The 25,374-nt window shown below is 32.4% G+C and overlaps 1 long non-coding RNA gene across 3 annotated transcripts in view; it reads right to left on the bottom strand.

The window, feature by feature from the left end:
• Nucleotides 1-25,374, bottom strand: part of LOC123000848 (uncharacterized) — a 273,953-nt gene that overhangs the window by 200,898 nt on the left and 47,681 nt on the right. For all 3 annotated transcript variants that reach the window (XR_006409192.3, XR_008957722.1, XR_008957721.1), the window contains exon 3: nt 1,442-1,499. This is a non-coding gene — a long non-coding RNA (uncharacterized LOC123000848). The remainder of the gene's footprint in view (nt 1-1,441; nt 1,500-25,374) is intronic.

Genomic DNA, 25,374 nt, shown 5'->3' with positions numbered 1-25,374 from the left:
GAAATGAATTTACTTATTGTGCTTGTTTGGACTTCTCTTTAACTATACAAATATACCTAACACAGAAAATACTATTATGTGCAATATGGGAAACAATGGGGGGAAAATCCAAGCATTATTATTCGACTTGAGAATTTTGTTTGTGATAAATTATGCGGGTTACTAATAAGTTTCCAGATAAACTTTATGCGATAGCCTCCCAATGTCACTACTTTTTACTTTCAAATATTTTTTACATATATGATTGAATTTTCAAATGAGTTCTGGAAATTGACACATGAAATACATTGCACATATTAATATAAGTGTATTTATTATGCATTTACTCTGAATTGATGGTATACAACCTAGTAATTTACATATATGGTAACAATATTGAGATCAATATCCATCAGTGGTCAGCAATGTAGTAGAATGCCTATACTAATTCTGTTTTGAATTTAGTGTTTGCTTATTTAACAGTAATAGAGTTCATCATCACAACCAATTGAGGTTTGTTGATTTTATATGAAGCTATAACTGTATTCATGTTTTCTTTGTTGTTTACCTAAAAAATTGAAAAATTTGGGACCGTAATTATGATAATTAATAAGTAAACACTTAAGTGGAAATAAATATGATATCCTGAATTCATTTAGTCTTCTAAATTGCTGCTCATTTTAGAGGTGTCTGGGTGGCTCAGTCGGTTAAGCATCCGACTCTTGATTTCAGCTCAGGTCATAATCTCGGGGTCCTGGGATCAAGCCCTGCATTGGGTTCTGTGCTCAGTGGGAGTCTGCTTGAGGATCCTCTCCCTCTTCCTCTGCCCCTCCCCCTGCACGCTTGTGCACTCTCTCTCTCTCTCCTAAAATAATAAATCTTTAAAAAAATAAAAATAAATTGCTGATTATTTTAGCTTACATTTTCTAGGCAAACTCTGGTCTAAAACAGCATTCTGAAAATTATGTTCCTTAGTACACTAATCTCAGAATATTCCACCACAAAAAAGAGGTTCATAGGATAAAAACTGGGGCCTCATTATAAATAATACACTATACTTGTTTCTTGTGTATTCCTTAGTGTATTTGCATTTTAAATACAGTAGTCCCACCTTATTCGCAGGGGATAGATTCCAAGACCTCCAGTGGATGCCTGAAACTGGGTAGTACTGAACTCTATACATACATCTTTTCTTATACATACCTATGATATAATTTAATTTATAATATAATTAAGCATAGTAAAAGATTAACAACTAATAATAAAAAAACAATTATAACAACATACTACAGTGAAAGTTATGTTAATGTGGTCTCTCTCTCTCTCTCTCTCAAAATATTTTATTGTATTGTACTCACGCTTCTTCTTCTTGTGATGATGTGAAATGATAAAATGCCCTCATGATGAGATGAAACGAGGTCAATGCCTAGACATTGTGATGTAGTGTTAGGCTGATACTGACCTTGTGATGATACATCAGAAGGATCATATGCTTCTGGACTGCAGTTGACCCTGGGTAACTGAAACCAGAAAGAGAAACTACAGGTAAGGGGGGATTACTGTATTCAGAACAGCATTATACACATAAAAACTATTTAACTTTTAGCCCTTATTAATCAAACATTTTACTCCAAACGCCTTTTTTATGAAAGCACTTTTCAACATTCCTTTGAATGAGTTTTTCAATAGAAGACTCTTTGGGAAACACTAAGTTTCTCAAGAACTAAAAAAATAAAAAATAGAGGAGTTAAGGCCATGAAGATAGTCTACCTTTCTGGGAAAAAGAGTATGGATGAATCAAGCAGACTTCCATGCTAATTTTAACTCTGCACCCAACTAATGATTGAAGAAATTATTTAACCTCTTTGAAGCTAAGTATTCTCATCTCAAGGAGTAACCATGCTTAACCACTGGTTTATTATAACAATTAGATTAGATATAATGAAGTTAAAAACTCTATTAGAAGCTACTCTTAGATTTTTTTTAAGCAGCTCCAAATTACCATTAGTTTTTTCAGGATTGCAGTGCAAATGTCTACCAAGATATTGGATTATGTCCTCCCTATTGGATGACCCTTGTATTATGTAACTTGTGGAGTCACGATGGACACACTATGACCTCATTCTTGTCCCAATCCCCACTCCATATTCTATCTCCTTATACCATAGTAGGTGAAATTGATTCTCTCTCTCTTTTTTTAATATTTTATTTATTTATATGCCAGAGAGAGAGAGAGCGTGCACAAGCAGGGGGAGTGGCAGGGAGAGGGAGAAGCAGGCCGCCCGCTGAGCAAAAAGCCCGATGCGGGACTCTATCCCAAGACCCTGGGATCATGACAAGAGCTGAAGGCTGACACTCAACCGAATGAGCCACCCAGGCATCCTTGATTTTTTTTTTTTTTAAGGATTTGTTTATTTGAGAGAGAGACAGCATGAGTGTGAAGGGCAGAGGGAGAGGGAGAATCTCAAGCCAACTCTACACTGAGCACAGAGCCTGACATAGGGCTCCAACTCACAACACTGAGATCATGACCTGAGCCAAAACCAACAGTTGGACACTCAACCAACTGTGCCACCCAGGCACCCCAAAATTGATTATCTTTAAAAAAACAAAACAAAACAAAACAAAACCTCTGGCTCCATCCATTTTTTATGATGGAGTAATATTCCATTATTATATATATCTATATATTGTACATATTAATTATTCCATTATATATATATATATATATATATCATATCTTCCTTTTTTCTTGGTGTTCTTTTTTAGTTTATTCATTTGAGAGAGAGCTAGAGCCTGAGCAGGGGGGAACGGAAGAGAGAGAGGGAGAAGAAGACTTTCCACTGAGCGGGGAGCCTGACATGGGGCCCAATTCCAGGACCCTGAGATCATGTCCTGAGCAGAAGGCAGATGCTTAATCGACTAAGCCACCCAGGCACCCCCACATTTTCTTATCATTCATCAGTAAATGGACACTTGGGCTGTTTCCATAGTTCGGCTATCATAGACAATGTTGCTATAAATATTGAAATACATGTATCCCTTTGAATTTGTATTTTGTATTCTTTGGGTAAAACCTAGTAGTGCAATAGCTGGATTGCAGGGTAGTTCTATGTTTAATATTTTGAGGAATCTCCACACTGTTTTCCAGAGTAGCTACACCAGTTTGAGAGTACAAACTGATGGTTATCAGAGGGGAGGTGGAGGGGGGAATGGGTTAAATAGGTGATGGGGATTAAGGAATGCACTTCCTGTGATGAACGCAGGGTGATTTATGAAAGTGTTAAATCACTATATTGTACACCTGAAACTAACAGAACACTGTATGTAACTAACTGGAATTAATATTAAAACTTAAAAAAAAATAAAAGCTCTAGCAAGTAGCTAATATAAACCTAGAATCATAGGTTTAAGCTGTTCGAGATTATCTAAATTCTAAAACTTGTCCTAAGGCACTCAGACTAGACCTGGATACCAATGGGGCATCATGGCATATGACACCAGCACCATAATTATTCATCCTACATACCTTATATAGATCCAGTCATTTGTCTTTTCCCAAATTCTTAGGGCATTATATCACTGAAGTGATCTTCAAGGGGCATTTATACTGCATTCTTCTATACTAACCCTTGCTAAGGGTTAACAACATTTAACAATTAAATGATGGTCCCTGTTTTTGGAAGCAACATTTCTCAACAAAGTTGCATATAATTTTAATTTTTTATATTCAACCTTCTTAGAAAATAGGTATTTTTTTTTTCCAAAAGGAAGAAAAAACTCTCATATATAAGTTGCTGAGCTGTGAAATAAAAGTGTAAGAGAGTCTGGGAGGGGATTTAAGACACCCCAGGAGTTAAAGACTACATTCCTTTTACTTAATACTTTTATGTCATAATAATAATAATGTATATATGTTTTATTTATTAAACTTGCTTATTGTTTGTCTACCTCTTCAAAAATTTAAGCTCAAAAATATTAGCTCATGTTTTGTTTTAACTCACTGTCATACCTCTAAGACTTAATACCTGGCACATCACAAGAGTTGGATAAATGCTTACTAAGTAAGTTAATCTAGAGGGCTGTAAATGAGAGCATGTCAAGTGCAAATATTTGTAAAGACTACCAAAAAGAAAATCCTAGATATTTCCTATTTCAATTTTCTGTGGCTAGAGAGAGTATTAAAATTATTAGAAACTGTATTTTAGAAAATAAAAATAAATATCTTTAGGTTGTATTAATGAGAAGTAAAAGCTGCTTTTCAAAAATAATTATAAATCTGATTATAAATTATAATCATAGGAAAATATAAATATATCATCATTAAAAACTTCTGTCTTCCATTAGTAGGAACCCTTCCTGCCTTCAATGAATGCAAGGCTGATTTAAAGTTTCTGGGAAACTTTTCACAAAATATGGAAAAGCTAGTAGAAAAGGACGCTAGGAAAAAAATGTGATGAGTAATAAAAGGTGTTGCAACTCAACCCATCAAGAAATTAATATGAAGATATTAGCCCCAACAGTGAGGAAAAGAGGGCATAGATAAATTTAAACAGATATGGACATGATTACCAATAGTATTTATAAATGGCAGCTAAAAGAAATTATGATATTCTTAAATCAGATTTGATAAAGGACATGAACTAGAGGCCCAGCCTGACATATCCTGTTTGAATTCTGTGAGCAACACCATGTGAAAAAGTTCACATGATTCAAGGGTTTTATCCCAGATATCAGTTCCCAGGCTTTTATATCCCTATGCTAAATAGTAAAGCATTATCACATATATAAAATAATCTCCATCTGTGTGTGTGCCAGTTAACCTGGTAATTTGGCAAGGAGTCACATTCCTTAAACAGCATGTGTAAGATTTTCCAAGGCAATGTAGGTAATATTGTTCCCTAACGTGAGTGTGTGTGTGTGTGTAATCTTAATTCTGTATTTTTCATTCATTCACTCATTCATTCATTCACTAAATTAAAAGTGTTTTGGGCACTCAAGTATTATGCTAGTTACTGGGGCTGGAGAGATGAATAAAATATATTTATCTGCCTCAGGAGACTCACAATTCAGAAATATGAATATATAACCAAAAAACTGACACTACAGTTGGATAAACACCATGGCTTAAACAAAATGTTTTTCATTACACATGGACTGAAGCTCAAAGCACAATAATAAAAATATTATTTCTGTTTTATGTATTTAAATCATCACTGTAAAATTCCCTCTTGCAATATCTGATAAGCCTGGTAGTCAGGTAAAATGTGCATAATAAATATGTTTTGTAACAACATAATGCTAACTCATTTTATTGTTACTGTAATTATCATTTGAACACCAAAATTTTAACTCCATAATTTAGTCTTTTAATACAATCAGTTACAGTTAAAAATCTTCAAAGTCTTTTATATTGCTCCAAATAAAACACAAAGCTGCTCTCAGCAATTCAACAGGAAAAGGTCTGTTTCTGAGAAAGCATTTGAGTATATATTTTATTTGCACAACATACTTATTCAGGACTTAATATGCCAGGTAAATCTACAGACCTTTTTGCTATAAAAAGTTATGCAAGAAATATATACCCCTGATATTCCTTAGAGGAAAGACTTCAAAAGCATTACTTTCAAATAGGGATAGAATTTCCAAGAAGTTCTTCATATCCCTGATTTTAAGCTAGACATCTGCAGGAAGAGAGAAATTTGAATTTGTTGGGAAATAAGTGAAAACAAATTCTGTACTTGATGAATATTGCTGAGTACTCAAACATAGATGCCTGTCAGAAATAAGTCATCTGCAACAGTAAAAACACTAAATTTACCCAACACCTTCTTCTGAGAAATTCATTTAGCACTAAGTTGGAAAATGCAAAAGGAAGCACTATTACACTTTAAAAAGATTATAGAAAGAAGAAAATAAAACTGGCTGTGACTCCCTAGCAAGACGATAGACCATTTTAAGCAGGGGTTAAACCAATTGAAAAACAAATTTTACCAATTTAAATCAGGGAATTAACCAGTTGCTTGAGATAAATGAATCAACAAACTTATGGTATCACCTACATAGATGATCACATTATTTTTGAATAAAGATTAAATAATACCAGAGGGCATTAATTGAAAAGTTAACATTTTAAAAGATGCTATTTTGAAGTAAAAATAGACTACTTCAGATGTCAAATGAAACTATTTAACAACAAAATGAACCTGAAAGCATAGAAGACAATCATCACATCGGAAATAATAATAGGAACCATTACTGATAAACTTCCAATGATAGTATTAAGACCTTATTCTTTTATCCATCTATCACATTTTTACTGAGTTTCTTCTTTGTGTCAAGCAAGTTACTGGGCTCTGGGGGATTTCAATAATGAATAACACCACTACAAAAAAAAAAAAAGAGAGAGAGAGAGAGAGAGATTTCTTCCTTTACGGAGTCTTATTCAGTGAGGATACTGCTCTTTGTAAAATGTGTTTCTTAAAATCCGATCAGTCTTTTCCTCTTAACATGAAATTTAAAGAAGAATGATACTGACAAAAATTTGTATTAGTTATTTCTCTTCTTTTCTTTTTTCTTTTTTTTAAGATTTTATTTTTCTATTTGACAGAGAGAGACAGCCAGCAAGAGAAGGAACACAAGCAGGGGGAATGGAAGAGGAAGAAGCAGGCTCCCAGCAGAGCCAGGAGCCCAATGCAGGGCTCAATCCCAGGGCCCTGGGATCACACCCTGAGCCAAAGGCAGATGCTTAACGACTGAGCCACCCAGGCGCCCCTGTATTAGTTATTTCTTAACTCTCTGTAACTCCAGCTTTCTAGTCTTTTATTTTATATATAAAAACATATTCTATATGTAACATATACTATTTAGTATAATACGTACGCAAATATATACATGTGTGAATATGTATAATATATATTTATACATACATACATATATATATATATACCATATATATATATATATATATATATGATATAATCACACTGCAATACCTAAAAACAGAGTTTAACATTGACCCAGTAAAAGCCTCTGAGAACTTTTTGAACTTACATATGGTAATTTTCACAACAGGGAAGTGTTTAGGACAGATTCTATTGAAAGCAGAGCCTGAGGCAAGGATTAAAATGCTGATCCTTTAGTTGAGAAGTACAAGCCAAGGGCCAAGAATGAAAAAAAAAAAAACCGAGGTGAGGCAAAGGTGCAAAGTGCTACTATCTAGTATTATCCTACTGACTGCCATTTTAAGAGGTACCACTAAGACACAAAGCAAGTTGTTCAGAGGCAGGATAGCTTGATAATGCTGAGAGTTAGAAGTTATCTTGAGGCTTATGTGACATCTCTTGGAGAATCTACAAAATAAAGACCAATGTGTAATACAAGTTTAGGGAGACTCAACAAAATTGGGCTTCTCAGAATCCTGCTTTGCAGGACCCAGGTAAATGTTGCTTCCTAGACAAAGTAACTCATTGGTACCTAGACCCTCTATACAATTTGTTTATTTCCAAGGATCAAAATTAGGTATAGATTTTGGTAAAAAAACAGGATATATTCTTGTTAGTTTGACATCAAATCTATTAAAGATTTTTTTTAATATTACACAATAAGAAATGTTTCTGTGCTGTATTCAAGTGTCTTTAATCACTGTTTTTGTTAGTTATTGAAATTGCCATCACCCCTACTTTCCTAGAATTTTTTATTCTCTGAAAAAGGATTTCCTGCATTCAGTGAGTATTCCCTAATTTCTCTAAACACTGAGCAATCTTAAACTTTCAACAGGGGAGTCTAATCTCATTCATCACACCTTCTAAAACACTTCAGACTTTAACAATGCAAATCTTAGGTATAAATTCTTACTTTACAGCCATTAAAAGGTCATGCTTTCCTACTTTTGTCTGAAAATTTTTTTTTCATTGAGAATGGGTGAATGAAATGCTGAGAGCCTAGTGGAGTTGAGGAAATAGCTTTGTCATCTTATGTTTATTAAAGTTTTTAAAAGCAATTGCAGTAACTAACTTAATCTATTTATGTTAATGCTGATTAAATAATCCTACTAAGTGGCAGTAGATTCCAACTTTCATTTAAAAATAAGCATAATAACAGGCCACACTCCAAGGAAAAACATTCCTAAGGAAAGAGATAGGGCAGGGATTTGGCAATTTTAAGGCAATTTTCAATAGAGTTACAAAATACAGTTGAATTTGCTAGTGACACATCTGAAATAGACTTGGGTCTAAAAATGATCATTGCCAGCGTATAAAAAGATACTAACTCAATGATAATTTTTTTTTTGCTTTGGATATTATTAGTACCTGAATAAATGAAAATCTGATATACTAAATTAAAGGAGCATGTTTAATTTTCTTCCATTCAAATAACAAGAACAAAAGAATATATACACACACTAACTCTCTAGAATAATCAGCTAAATATAAAAATATTGTGAGGAAAACAAAATAAATTCTAGAAATAAGCAAGAGAACTATACAACAAATTTAAAAGTTATGAAATCTAAATTCTAGTCTTGACTCTGTCCACAACTAGTAGTGGGCCTTTAGTAAAGCAAATATTCTTCCTGATTTTAAAGTTCTTTATTTATGCACCAAATCAGAGTTGAAATAGATGTCACAAAGACCATCTACTACTGTACAAATATGGCAGACAACGCAAACAGATCCCAGCCCTCTTTGCCGCTGTGCCCAAAGTGGCAAAATTAATTCTTATCCTACCACTTCAAGCAGTCACTAGTAGCTAATGGACTTGGCACTAGACAAGAAATAATTTTGGCATCTTTTGATCAGATAATCTAGTAGCTCTAGCATTTCTTAACTCTAAGTATCAGTTCTTTGTCTACACATTTGTAATTAATTGTTCTTTAACAAAATAAAACCAAATTCTGGTTTTCAATGAGCCCATTTACAGAACACCTGTGTCCTGCTGACATTCAGAAATAGGGAACTATTCCATCTAGCAGCTAAGGCCTAAGGGAGAAATCAAACAGCTATTTAAATTAATGACAGTTGAAAATTAATTCAATTTGAGTGACTTAAGTATCACACAGGCAGAATAAATTGCAGAGTTAGAAGGTCAAGATATGTGGATTAAAACGCTATCTTCTCATCTTTATCCCAGTTGAAGTATTCATTCATTCAACAAATATGTTTGAAGCCCAGCTATGCTGCTAGGTGGTAATACAATGTGAAATGAAACTGACATAATCTGTTTTTGTTTTGCTCACAGTCTTGTGCAGGAGTAACGGAACATAAATATATTATTCATATGAAATTAAAAATTTACAAAATGAATTCTATTATTTTATTAGTAGGAGCAGTCATGAAAAATATGATTAAAAATGGATATTCAAGCTAAGATCTGAAGAAGCTAGACTAGAACTAGAGTTGGTACTCTGAGGAGGAAAGAAGTGGGTAATCTTCGAATATATTTTGCAGGAAGGTGAAATATGGAAAAGGATTAGTTGGCAAAGGATTACATTTAGCAGATAGAGGAGATAGTCTGACACCAAATTTCTGGCTTTACTCCTAAGTAGATACAGGTACCATGACTGAAATGGATAATTAAGAGGAGTGAAAGATTTGGAGAAAATCTTAAGATCTCAACTTTTGAATTAGAAGCTTATAATGCCAATAAAACATTCAAGAGATAATGCCAAGTAGAAACTTGATCTGGGGGTCTGGAAATTAGAAAAGGTGTCCAGGATAAATATTAAATGTGGGGACCATAAACATGTATATTGTATTTAACACCAAGGGAACGGATGAGTTTGCCAAGGGAGAGAATTCTTCATGAGAAGTTATAAGAGTTACATGTGTGTCTTGAGGATTTTTAGTGATCTTGTAGAAAATTTCCTCAAACTGTGGTCTATGAAATAACAGCATCACTTGGAATCTTGCTAGAAATACAGTTGACCCTTGAACAACATGGGGGTTAGGGGTACCAACACCCCACAGAGTCAAAAATCTATATATAACTTTTAGGGGCACCTGGGTGGCTCAGTCGTTACGCGTCTGCCTTCAACTCAGGGCGTGATCCCCGTGTTCTGGGATCAAGCCCCACATCAGGCTCCTCCACTGGGAGCCTGCTTCTTCCTCTCCTACTCCCCTTGCTTGTGTTCCCTCTCTCACTGGCTGTCTCTCTCTGTGTTAAATAAATAAATAAAATCTTTTTTAAAAAATCTATAAATAACTTTTAACTCCTCCCAAACTTAACTAATTAATAGTGTACCATTGACTGGAAACCATACCAATTACATTAACAATCAATTAACAATTTATATGTTATATTTATTACATACTGTATCCTTACAATAAAGTAAGGTAGAGAAAAGAAAATGTTATTAAGGAAACGATGAAGAGAAAATACATTTACAGTACTATACTGTATTTATAAAAAAAAAAATCCATGTGTAAGTGGATCTGTGCATTTCAAACCCAGGTTGTTCAAAGGTCAACTGTACTGTCTCAAGACCCACTGCAGGCCTACTGACTCATAACGAGCATTTAGAAGATCACTTGATGATCAATATGTTTAGCTGTGAGAAGCACTTGAGTAAAAGAGAAGGGGTTGGCAAAGGAAACTGAAAAAGAAAAATGAAAGGAAAACCAGTGTTACGGAGGCCATTGTAAAAGAATGCAAGAAAAATGAAGTAGTAGTCAATCGTGTGCAATGCTGTTGGGAGGACCTGTAAGATGACAGAAAAAAGTGTGCATTAAATTTAACAGTATGGGGTTTGATAAGTGATATTAGCCAGGTAAGTTTTGATGGAGCAATGAAAGTAGAAGCAAAAAATTTAGTTAGTTGAAAAAGGAATGGAACGTGATGAAATGGCAATAACCACATGTAAACAACTCTTTGAAGAAGTTTGCCCTTGAAAGAGACAGGCTAGGTCAAGAAGTGAAGAGAATGAGAAGGTGATGGGAGAGTCAAAGTGGATGATATTAACGCACTGACACATGATGTCTGAATGTTACTGAGAATAATCAGTTATAAAAGAAAAAACTTGAAACTAACAAGAGGTGGACAAATTGAAGTTCAATATTAACAAAGGGAAAAAACGAGGACTTTGCCTTTGAGAGATGAGAAGTTTTCTTTCATTGTTAAAGGAATAAAGACGATGAGTATAAATGACCACAGGCCCAAAGATTTGGAGGATGGACACTCATCTATGGTTTCTAATATGAGAAAAGGTCATTTTCTAAAAATGAAAGTGGGAAGGGGGATCAAATATTTGAGAAAAGGGAATATTTTTATTCTTCCTAGATAAAAATGTTACTTTATTTAATTCATAACAACCATTCCAGATATGCCCTTTTATACCCCAATATTATAGATAACAGATTTCAGGTCAAGTAAATTAAAAGCTTGGATACAAACCTAGCAAATTTACTTCAGCTGCATTTCTTGTCAACTATTTCTTTTTTATGGAGAGAGAGAATTTATTTCAGAAATATAAGAGTATGGTGTGATGATGAATTTTAATGACAACTGTCAGCCAGATGGTATTACACTAGTAAAACACTGTCCTTGCACAAATGAAAAATGACTTAATTTCACTCAGACTCACTTTTTGTCTTCATACTGAATATACTATTATGGACCATTAAGAATGTATAGTAATAATTAATAATAGCAAAAATAATTAACCTTTATATAACAGTTCATAAAACATTTAGCATACTTTATTTTACTACATATTATCCCATAATATTTAATAATTGAGTATATTTTCTTACAAAAATCAGGTTTTTTAAAGATATTTTTGATGTTGGGTCAAGAAGTAAATGTTGATAGGATAGTTTCTCTCTCATAGCATTGTTTGAAGGTCAAATTAGATAAAATAGATGAAAGCATGTTATTCAAAGGAAAAGCTTAAAACTTCATTACTAAGGATGAAAAAAGAAAAAAGAAAGTTCAAGGAATGAATGTCATTGCAATTTTTAAAACTATGAGCATAGTCCTGACTTGTCATTCAATAGATTTTGATGAAAGTTATCATTTATGGTTGATATCAACTACTGTACTTGACCATAAATCAATGAAATGTAAGTGTCCATTTTTTATAAGCATACTTTTGAGATGACTAGGATAGTATGACTCTGACACAAGTCTATGAAATAAGAAACTTCCATAGGAAACTATTAAGTACACTAGAAAAACAGTATGTTCTAAAAAACCTTACAAAATGCTCAGAAGATTACTCTACACAGCCCTTTGCAAATGTTGCCAGGACAGTAGAAGATTTGAGAGATATCACCATAGGGTTTGGTAACAGCCAGAGGACAACTGAGAAATAATCAGCATGCCAAGATGTAAGAGGAAATCACAACAGCCCAGAGCGATGACACAAAGGATAAAAGGGTCAGGCACCTAAAAAACAAACAGTGACTGCCAACTTTGTAAGAAGTATCCTATGGGCCTAGGGCAATAAAAACAAATGAGCAAACAAACAATTCATCTTTGTCAAGAGGCCAAACCATATACTCAGTAAAACAGGCTCTGGCCAAATCTGGCCAAAGACTATCTCTTGGGAGGTTTGATGATTCTGGCCTATGAAATAATACAACAAACTAACAAGAGAAGTAGGAAGCTGCTAAAAATACAAATGATTAAAATTCAGCAGGATAAAATACACCCATTCCATCCAAAAAGTTTAACTTCCTTTTACTTTTACACTGTACCTTAGGATAAAGCTAACTTTTATTTTTAAATACAGATTTTCTTTTTTATAAATGTGTGGTGAATCCTAATGTGGATAACGCTATACAGGCATCATTCTAAATGGGATGTCATTTGCCGAGGATATCAGAATCTAGATGTAATTGCCAAATGGTCTAACTTAAAAAGTTTTTTTTTTTTTTTAATTTTAAGGGTTAAGGTTTTAATAAAAAAAAACAAAAACACAAAATACTTGTTGAAAGTCACTAAACTCATACTAAAGAATAAAGTCTATATAGTTTTAGTAAACAGGAAACTGAAAGACAAGTTTATATAAAATGCAAATAACATAAAGACTGCATCTCTGTAGAGTTAGTTTCAAATTTTTCTTCAGTAAATATTGCTCAAAACACTACTAAACAATACTAAGGGAAATATCTGTTTAGATCTTTCCTGTCTAGACCTTATTATATACTAGATTCTTGTTCAATCAATATTGATGATCTTTTTGTATTTTTTTGTATTCATTTAATCTTTCTTCTTTATGCTAATCACTGCTAAAATGATCCCTTCTTTCCATTTATAGTGAAAACAATAATAAATGAAAATAAATGCCATCAATATTTTTTCTCATTATTGAAATTTTAAAGTTCAAAATTTTCTTCCATTTTCATACAGCACATCCGGATAATATTTTTCTATTGACAAAGCAAAGGTCTCTTCAGTACTACCACTTCTCCAGTGCCTAAGTTTCAAGAATACTGATGTTTACCATAGTAGTACTAGAAAATGGCTTCTTCTATCCACTTTTTACACTACTGGCAAATGAAAGTTCATAGATCAACTGGATTTTCAGAGGGAAAAGAATCCCTTTTAATTTGAAAACCACTTGCCAAAGTGTCTCCATTACTGAAAAACAAGTAACTCTATAAAACTTCCTGTGTTTCACAACTCATGTCCACTTAAATAGGGCTAAAAATAATTTTAACTTAAAACAAAAATATGTCAATAAAATCTTTTCTATGGAAAACTATAAATACCCAGATGGAAAATGTCAATAATCACAGTATCAGAACTTTGAGTCAAGAAAATTCACTAAATGGCCTGACAGCTAATTACTACTATGCAAAATACCAATAAGCATACCAAGCACCTGCATTTATTTCCAAGTTTGCACCATTCCATGGTTTAATACAGATTTACAAAGTATACTATTTATCTCTTCATTTACCATTTTTAGTAATTTTATTTTGTATTGAGTAGGAAAGCAAATATACATAGAATAAAACAAAAATATGTTGGAATATCCAACAAGTATAGTATTTATTAATGAAATCTTCATAGGAATTGGTACACCTCTAAGAAGACCAGAAGGTGTGTAAAAGTTATATAATTATTATATTTTTATACATGGTCAGAATACATTTTAATATTGGGCACTAATTTTTAAAATAATAAAAGAGGAGCACCTGGAGGGCTCAGTTGGTTAAACATCAGACTTATTTTGGCCCAGGTTATGATCTCAGGATCGTGAAATCGAGCCCATGTCGGTCAACTAAAGTTATAGATAGAGATTTACATAAATTCATACACAGTGTAAGGAAATCCACAGAACAAACTACAAAACTACAAAAATTTTATGCCATTAATAGTGATACAAAAATAAATCACATTAGCACACTTTCTTTGTTCTTTTCATAAATCGAAATTTTAAAATGTTTGATTCTTTGAAAAAATTTACTTTAATAAATAAACATGTTTGTTAATGAGTCCTCTATCTCTTCAAAATAAGTCAGAAAGCTTCAATTAAAGTATCAATAGAGTACTAAAAATTTCAACATGAAATGTTTTAAAATTTTTTTTCAAGATTTTATTTATTTGAGAGACATCACAAGCAGGGGGAGAGGCAGAGACAGAAGGAGAATCTGACTCCCCAGTGAGCAGGGAGCTGATGCCAGATGATCCCAGGACCCTGGGGTCATGACCTGAGCCAAAGGCAGACTTTTAACTGACTGAGCCACCCAGGCACCCCAACATGAAAATTAGGAAATTGCCATTACTTGCCGGGGACGGGGGCGGGGGGGGGAAGCTTACAAACTGAAGCTAAACAAAATATAAGACTAAATTTTATAATTCTAAAACTTAATCTTGGAATATATTGACCTATGGTTAGAATATCTTGGTGAGACCATTTATATTCTTTATCATAATGAAATGAAATTGAGAATACCTATTCCTTTTGAGATATCTCAATATGGGAACATACTTGAAAGAATTATAAAGACAAGATTGTTATGGTTTCTTTCATGTAAAAAAATAGTTGTCAGAGAAAGCTACTTTGAATGGAGGCAAAAAAAAAAAGTAATCTGGAGGCAAAAAAATAATCTATTAAAATACTTGAGTGGAAATAATTGCACATTTTATTTGTGATCTTTAAACATCATCCATTTATCAGGACTGGCTTTGAACTTACCAGTACCTTAGCATCTGTAGAAAGTTTTTCTCTTTTAAAATATTATTGTCTGGGTCCCTGCTATAGACTAGAACAGCTACAAGCCACATGGGCCCCTAACATGCAAAGTGTGGCTAATACAAATTGAGATATCCTGTAAGTATAAAATACACTGGATTGTGAAGACTAATATGAAAAAAATTATTCATCTTTAGAGATCATATATTAAAATTATAATATTTTGGACATGCTAAATAAAATAAACTATCAAAAAATTTTACCTGTTTCTTTGCACTTCTTAAAATGTGACTACTAGAAAATTTAAAATTGCATTTTTGGTTCACATTTGTGACTCACATTACATTTCTATTGCATAGCAGTGCTCTAAGTCCAGAAAAGAGTCAACTGAAGGAACGATTTAAAATATATTAACTATAAGTCTGACATTTAAAAGTTATAATTGAATTTATTTTATAATATAAAAACAAAACCACTATGTTTAAAAAAACTTTTGATAAATACCAGTGATATATTAGAGAATAAATACAAATAAATTAGGCAAATAAATCAATCTAAATTAAATAAATAAAGAGTAGGCAAATATGTTCCAAGAATACATATTTTGTATTTGTGATTTTTAATGTCCACAAAATCAATAGAAAGAAGTGAGATAATAGGTATTAAATATATCCATGGGAAGATGAAGAACTTAAAACAGTTTTACTTCTGGAAGCTAAGGTCTCCTAGCTTATGAAGGATTCTGAAGAAAAAAACACTGCCAAATGATGCCTGGAGCTACGGATGCCTGTCTTAAAAACAAGGCATAAAAATACCAAAGTGTCTCCTAGTAACTTAACTGCATCCCAGAATAAATCTCAAGAATACATACAGACGTGGAAAAAAAACCAACTTCAATACCCAGTAACGTAAAATTTCAAATCTGTCACCCAATCAAAATTTAAAGCATACAATGAAACAGGAAAATATGATCCATAATCAACCAACTGAAATCAATCCAGAACCAACATAGATGTTAGAATTTGTAGACAAATATGTACAGTTAAGTTGTTGTTTTAACTGTATTCCATATGTTGAAAAATTTAGAGACATGTTAGATAAGAAAAAGACACAATCAGAATTCTAAATATCGAAATATGATATACAAGAAGGAAAATGCATTTGGTGGAATTTGTGGAACTTAGATATTGCAGAAGAAAAGATTAGTAAGATTATTGAACCTGAAGATAGCAATAGCATCCATTCAATATGAAACACAGAAAGAAAATATAAAAATGGTCTAATATTGGCATCATTGAAGCCCCTGAAGATGGAGGGTGAGCCATAGGGACAGAAAAAATATTTAAAGAAATAATGCCCCAATATTTCAAATATGATGAAAAGTATAAACCTACAGATTCAAAGAGTTCAGTGAACTCCAGAACTACACCATATCACAACATATTAAAATATTGAAAACCAATGATTAAAATCTTAAATGCAATCAGAAAATAATGAAGTGTAATGCAGTGAGGAACAAAATTAAAGATAACAAGAGATTTTTCATCAGAAATAGTGCAAGCAACTTGCTGTGATGAGCACCAGGTGCTGTATAGAAGTGTTGAATCACTATATTGTATACCGGAAACTAATATTACACTGTATATTAACTAACTGGAATTTGAATAAAAACTTAAAAAAAAAGAAAATATTCTTTTTCTCTCAGTAGTGACGAGAACTCAAGAAAGAAATGAACATTGTAAAAAATATAACTATTTTCTGCCTATATAGTTTTTAAGTTTGTAATAAAATATAGCATCTTTTAGAAAAAGAAGAAGAAGAAGAAATAGTGTAAGCAAGTAAACAGTGGAGTAACATCTCTAAAATACCAAAACCAAACACAATTGGAGCAACAGTCTTTTCAGTAAATGGTGTTGGGAAAATGGGATATTCACATGCTAGAGAATGAAACTGGATCCCTACCTTACACCACTCACAAAAATTAACTCGAAATAGATTAGAGATGTAAATATAACATGTGAAACCATAAAACTCCTAGAAGAAAACAGAGAAAAAGCCCCTTGACATTGTTCTTGCAAATGATATTTTTGGATATGACACCAAAAGCTGAGATATCAAGATCAAAATTAAACAAACAAGACTACATCAAAATGAAGTTCTGCACATCAAAGGAAACAATCAACAAAATAAAAAGGCAACCTACAAAATGTTTGCAAGCCATGCATCTGATCGATTATTAATATCTAAAATATATAAGGGCATCATATAACTCATTAGCTAAAACAGGTTTTTTATTTAAAAATGAGCAGAGGATCTGAATAGACATTTTCCCAAAGAAGTCTTACAGATGGCCAACAAGTACATTAATCACCAGGAAAATGCAAATCAAAACCACAGTAAGATATCACCTTAAACCTGTTAGGATGGCTTTTACCCAGAAAACAACAGATAACAAGTGTTGGAAAGAATGTGGAGAAAAGGGAAACTCTGTACATGGATAGTAGGAAAGTAAATTGGTACAGCCATTATGGAAAGTAATATGGAGGTTCCTCAAAAAATTAAAAATAGAACTATTATATGATCCACCAATTACACTTCTGTGTATATATCTGAAGGAAATGAAATTAGTATCTAGAGATATCTGCACTCCCATGTTCATTGTAACATTATTCACAATGGCCAAGATGTATATATGGAAACAACCTAAGTATCTGTGGATGAATGAATGAATAAAAAAGATGTTTTATATAGAGAGATATATAAATATAGATATTATTATAATAGAAAATATAATAGATATAATTACAATTAGTATAATATATAATGTATATTTTTATAAATGGATATATATGATTAAGGTGATAGATAACTGATATATAGATGATTGACAGATAGATATGTAGATATAGACACACTGAAATATTTAGCCATGAAAATGAAGGAAATCTTATCATTTGCAACAACATGGATGAACTCAGATGAATTATGTGAAATAAAATTAGTCGGCCTTAGAAAGACAAATACTGCATGTTCTCACTTATATGTGGAGTCTTTAAAAAAGTCAAACTCAAAAACAGAGATTAGAATGGTTGTTTTCAGGAGCTGGGGGATGGAAAGATGGGGAGATGCTGGTCAAATGGTACAAGCTTCATTTATGCTATGAATAAAGTCTGGAGATATAATATACAGTATGCAGCATGGTGATTATAGCTAGGTACTTGAAATTCACTAAAAGAGTGAACATTAAGCATTCTCAACACACACACACACAAAGAGGTAACAATGTGAGGTGATGAATGTTAATTAACCTGATTGTGCTAACCATTTCACAAAGTACACATATGTCAAATCATCACAAATATACAATTTTTCTTGTTAATTATCTCAATAAAACTGAAAAAAATAAATGATAGATGATAGATGGATAGGTAGATGATGATGATACATGATAGATGATAGATAAGATGATAGATAGATAGATAGATAGATAGATAGATAGATAGGTAGATAGATAGATAGAAAGAACACCAAAAACAGGAGGTGGAGAAAGCACCGTGGGTTTTCAGCTCTCAGAGTCAGATGGGGCCGGAGAACTGAAAGAAGTTCTGTGAGTCATTCTGGGCCTTCACAGACTATACTCCAGCTACACTCCTCAAAATGAGAACCATGCAGAATGACAGAAGGAGAGAGAGACAGAAAGACAGAGATCACCTGAGTTGCAGAAAGCCAAGAGCACTTTCCTTCAGGCCAAAAAGGACAATCAGACTGCAAAGTAAGAGAGGAAGGGAAGGGGGGGAGGGGAGGAGAGGAAAGAAGAAGAGGAGAGGAGAGCGAAATGGACAAAAAATAGAATGAAGTATGCACTAAATTCAATTCACAATGAAATCAACCTCTTATCACATCACAGTGTGCCCTGCTTTTGACATATGATATTCATCCTTATGTGAGTCTTTATTGCTCTATTAACTTGTACTTTTTTATGGATTAAACAGTTCTCTTCATATTTATATTTCATTAGTACTTTTTGAAACTGACATGACTAAATAGGCATATTTATGTCTTGGCGTTAAACACCTGTTCTTTAGTGGATTGTTGTATAACAAATAAATTAGGGATGTTAAAAACATCTATTCATTTTAGAAAGTACATTTTCTGTATATCTATTTCACTGGAGAATATTTTTTTCTCTTTATGTTTCTCAGTTTCCATCACTCATCTTTGAATGTCTTTAAATATGTTTTTCAAATCCCGTTCTATTGTGCAACTTTTCTCTGTGGCAGTCTCCTGTCTGCAAAGGTCATTTACTATCAAGTTTACTGTATATGCTTAATTTTATATTGTGCAATAAATCTTCAACAGCCCCTACATGTGACAAGTCTGAAGGTTCAATCAGAGGTTGGATGTATCAATGTTTAATGCATTTCTCAATAAAAAATTAGCACATGTCTTCAACTAAAATAAATGTTCTTGTTTTATGTGCTCTGTTTTACAAGACTATTAAAATGGTTTTTTATTATAGTTTTAGTATTCAGATAGGGATAGTATCAAATTGAACTGCTCAGTTAACAAAGTAAAATACACTGTGAAACATGACTACATTAAATCTGAAAAATTTTAAAAATACAGGTGATCAAGTATATGGAGACAACATAAAACAAATTATATTTGATCTATATGAAATAATAAAATGTTTTCATATTTGAGAAAAAAATGTTTATGTATTAAGAATTGAAAAATTTAGCTTGCTTTTTTTTATTTTAGACATGAATATGACTCAAAATATTTTATTTGGAATAGCAAGTAGTATATGAACAATGATAACACCAAAACCACTGAATTATTTTCTAAATTATCAATACCTGAGAACTTACTCTAGGGTGTAGGTCTTGATTAACAACTTAAGTTTTTTTCCATTTCAATCGTGGGACAGTCTGAAAGCTAAAGTAAATAAATGATTCAAAGAACTCTAATATGTACAATAAAAAGTAGCTTATTCACATTAATGTATGTATATGTGTGTATATATCATAATTAAATACCAAAAGAAATATTTTATATACATATATGTATCGTTTTCAAAGCAAAATACTTTGCAGTACAAAATCTCATTAATTCTTCCCATAAATTATTTTAATATAGAGATTCTGAGGCCAAAACCATGTTACTGATCTGAAATAGAAATCAACATAGCAACATATGCACATTAAAATTGATATAATTTTAAGATTCTCCATGGTCATTTGGAGGGAAAATATAAGCCATCTTGCTGATAGAATCAAGGGCTCTTATATTCATCATTTAAACCAATGCAATTTCTAATGGTTTTACTTGTGCTGTGGTGAATTTACTATAAATCCCACCAGTGTGACAGATTCAATCAGTCCATTTGTTGGAATGACAGGTCATATTTGCAGCAGAATGATCCAGCACCAAATATTTCAAAATCACTAAAGATATTAAAAATGACAAAGAATGCAAAGAGCAAGAAAATAGCAGTCAGTACAACACAATTTCAGAAATAAAAAGCCATTTAGATAACTGCAAAATTACCTGTAACTTGCTGCTGAAAACAAATTGCTATCAAATCTTATATTAAGAATACTTTGCACTTTAATTAGCTTCTACTGAGTTTGACAATATTCTCTTTGGTACAACATTTCTGCATCATAATTTCCATTGAGAAGCAGTGAAGTATGCCAAAAACAACAGTAGATTCTGGGAAGCACTGGCTCCTAGACCCAGCTCTGTGACCTTGGGCAAATCTTTTAATATCCCCAGGCCCTGATTTCTTCAGTTGGAACATACACAAACATGTGCAGTCCCATTATGGCACAGTTCGGGGGTTAAAAATCAGATTTTAAAAAATCATCACCATATAAATAGGTACTAAAAACTGTAAAGCAACAGACACTTGAAAGATACTATTATTTTCATAATTTTGTGTTAAGAAATTTGTTTAAATGAAAATTTCCCTGATTAATCCTTAACATTAATTTATCTTATTACTGCTTTGGAAATTACGTGTTGTTCTTTCTGCACAGAAATTAGTTTTCTTCTTTTCACAGCAATTCTTTTTCTATACATTTTTTGACTGTCCCATTTTCATATTAATATATCTGATAAGTAAGATTAAATAAAAGGTCAAAAAATTGCATTATAAGCTAATTTACTGAAGTTGATTTCTAATTTCTTTTTTAAATAGTACTATGACTATTAATCAAACTACGTTCCATAAGAAGGTTATAGAAAATGAAATACAGTTTTAACTAAGATATGGGGAATAGTCATTAGTCTCAATCTGGAGGCTGAAATATTTCTCACTGAAATATTTGGAAGTCCCACAAAATTAAAATTTTCTCCATTTTCTTTTAAAGGTCAAAGATTTTGCCAACATATTTACCCTGACCAACGGAACTTAATGCAAGTTTTCTATAGTTAATCACTAAACTGTTGACTGTAACTTTTATACACACACACAAACACACACACTAATTCTGCATAGCTATCATCCTGATGAGTCTCTAAAAGTTTGCTCCATATTTATTCATATTCAAACAGTATACTGCCAATGAAAATAGACAATAGACAGATGATGACAGATAGATGATAGATAGATGATAGATAGATGATAGATAGATGATAGATAGATAGATAGATAGATAGATAGATAGATAGATAGATGATAGACAGAAGTAAGGGTTCAGTGATACACTGCATGTGCCCTTGGGCATATTATTTAATCTATTTATTTCTTGGGGCTTCAGGTTCAAAGAGGATAGTAGTACCTAATTAACAACATTGTGAAGATTAAATGAGGTAATATCTAGACTACTGTACTGCACCTGACTCATAGTAAGCACCTACCTAGTAACTGCTGTATATTTATGATATTATTTATCATTACTATTCCAGAACAAATTTTAATACTTAGCATTCTCCTATATCACAATTTGTAGGTTCACATCACATTAAATTCCTACACATGGCTACTATATGACTGCATCATAGATTTTTCTAAACAGTATCATATTTGGGGACATATGTTTTCTTGCAAGTTTTTGTTATTTTTAAAAAGTCACTATAATGGTATGGAAAGAAAATATGTTTAGTAGGACTACATCTATAGTGAAACAAACTATGGAGAAATAAAAATTCTTATTTTTAATGATGTAAAACATCACTAACCATTAATATATGGAACATTGACACAATTCATTCTTAATCAGTTTCTAATTAGAGAGCATATTATTACATCTAATTACTATGTAAACTGACAATTCTAGAGTCTATTACCTTCATATATAATTTTAATTTTTAACAATGCATTATGAGAGTTATGCTTGAATATCTGGCTGACTTAAATTAGTAGCAAACATAATTTTAGAACTAATGACTAAAATATTCTGACTTAGGTATTTTGTAATGTTACCCTTTAATCCAAATGTGAAGTTAAAATTTATAAAACTTTAAAATATATTTAATGTCTCATCATTTCCTTTGTTTTGCTTAACAATAAAAATATTAACATATAATATATAAGATAACATTAAATATAATAATAATAATAAAACCTTGAATAGCAGGAAACACTTCCACAGATTTAAAAAATTATATGCAAATTAGATATTTGTTCATCAAGCACTTTATCTCTCACCCAATGGTATATATCCATTTGCTAAAAGTTAGGGTTTCTCTATAAAAGAGTTTTTGAAAAGAGATTTGATAGCTAATCTGAGTTATGTTAAAATGTTACAGACATAAATGGAAATATAAAATAATACGAATACCACTTAGAAAGAGAGGGTGAAGGTCGTCAATGAAATGCTGACCAAAGCTAGCATAGAGGTGATTTAGATATAGGGCTGTGATGACATTTCATGAGGGGAGGACAAGTTTTAGATATAAAAAAGAATTTAAGTAAATAAGAAGTATCTATCTAAGCCCAGAGAAACGACTAAGGAATGACTAAACCTCACATCAGTTTGTTACCATTGATTAAGAAATCATATCAGCTATTGGTCACTTGCTCCCCGAGTTGGTCCTGCCCAGTGCAGTATACTACTGGCCAGGTTTGCCCTCACAGAAAAGCAAATGTGTGCAAAGCTTCCAGATTATGCTGCTCATTTCTTCTCATTTCACTAATAAGAGACTTGAGCCTGAAAAATCCAGCACACTGCTGGCTAGCTGCTAAATTGGAACTGGATTTCAGGTTTCTCCTTTCTTCCATGTGACAATAATTTCTACCACCTACACATTTTTAATTCATACAAAAAACCTTCCAATCTAGCATTTGAACTTGACTTTAGCATTCGAACTTGACTTTGGCTTTTGACACCTGGGTTCAATAATTTATATCTCCTAAAGTCGACCTAGCTCTTTTTATATATGCTTTAAGTGTTGCTCATCTTGTATTGTAGAACCAAAATGCCTTCACATGTCATTTAATCCAACCCCATATTTATGCTGATAAGGGAACTGAAACAGGTTAAATTAAGTGATTTCTGAAAGCCAGCACCAAAGTTAGGGAGAAAGCAAGACTGGGACGTCTATAATCCTATAATGCTAAAATGTTCAGGAGAACTAACCCTGTGTTCCCTGGCTGTCATCTGGAAGGAGCCTTGGTTTCTCCTTTTTCCTGGTACTGGCTGCCATTTCTCAATCCACCCAGGGCAATTGTAAATTCCAGCCAAACTGTGTTTGAACAGTGATTCACATTGCATCTATAACATCGATTTGCATAGACATTATGTCTTTGTATTGTATATAAAATGTATTTATGTGCATATATATATCTATACCACATATAAGGAATACAGAATATATTGTCTTATTATAAATAAAAACTCCAACATTTCAAGCCTCACTGGATAATCATTCAATTGATGCCATGAAGATTTTTCCTTAAAGTATTTCAAAGTTCTGCTTTCCTCTTTACATCCTCACAACTGCGATTAAATGACAAAAATAAAACAAACCTCACTTTCTCAGCAGTTTCAACAAAATTCTGAGTTTGAGCCTCTGGCTCTGATTGGCTTGGTTTAATCATAAGCATTTGTCTTTTTCTAAATAAATCGTCTCATTCTGAAGAATCAAAGGCTCTAAGTGGTCAAGCCTGATTCACAAATCAGGTATATATATTTGTTATGAGAACTAATGAAGTCAATTTCACCTCATGGAATAAGAACAAAGGAGGACAGTGCTCCAAGAAAAACTTGGAAGAGTATTATCAGAATCAGGCAGAACATCAAATATGCACTACTCAATAGATAGCTGTTATATTGCCCGTATGGTAATTTACTTTAAAAAAAAAAAAAAAACCTGAGTAAAAAAGTGTGATGTATCCATCTGTGTATAAGCTAACTCTAATCTTAAATCCACATACTATTAATTAGCAGGTACTTTAAACAGGATACGATACACTCCAGAGATTGTTATTTATATCTTTAACTATTATTACAAAAATTTTCACCAGATTTTGATTAACTTAAGAGATATTAGAAATAACTCTCATTGATGAAACCTTTGCACAAGACAGATGACTAGTGATAAAAGTTATCAGTTCCCTTGACAGTGTATAAATAGGTCTAAGGATCCTCCAAATGTCACAGTTTATCAGTTTTAGTATAACTCAAGAACTGTAACTATAGTGTCCCATGTTCCTCCATTTCATAGAATGAGCAATGTTCTGAACCATTAAAATACTGGTTGCTTTTGATGCAGTGAGATTTTCATGTACGATGCTAATAGCAGGACGAAGCTCCAAGTGAGTAAGGGACCACTGAGTTTCATTTAGGTGTCAAGTTTTTGATGATGGTAATCATTAATTTAGCAAAATAACATCTTAATGTTTTTAAATCATTAGTATAAATGTTCAGAATATAATTGTATCTAACTCAACTGAAACTTAGGAATTCATAACCAAATACATGAATTGAGGCACCTAATTACACTACCAAGAGCAATATGAAAGTGTTTTACTATAACTTGATGCTGCAAATACTGAGAAGCAGTAATGTATTTTTTTGTTTTTGATCAAGATATCAATTTGAATTTCAAATGATGTTGATTTTTTTAAATATAAACCATAAATTTTTTAGTTACAAAGTTTCTTTGTTGTGATGAGGACTTTTAAAATTTGCTCTCTTAGCAACTTCTAAATACACAATACAGTACTATTGACTATATGTAATCACCATGCTGCACAGTAATTATATCCTCATGACTTAATTATTTTATAACTGGAATTGTGTACC

Source organism: Ursus arctos, unplaced genomic scaffold, assembly GCF_023065955.2.
Source record: "Ursus arctos isolate Adak ecotype North America unplaced genomic scaffold, UrsArc2.0 scaffold_6, whole genome shotgun sequence".
NCBI classification, from domain to species: domain Eukaryota; kingdom Metazoa; phylum Chordata; class Mammalia; order Carnivora; family Ursidae; genus Ursus; species Ursus arctos.
This window is presented reverse-complemented; position numbering and strand designations above follow the sequence as displayed.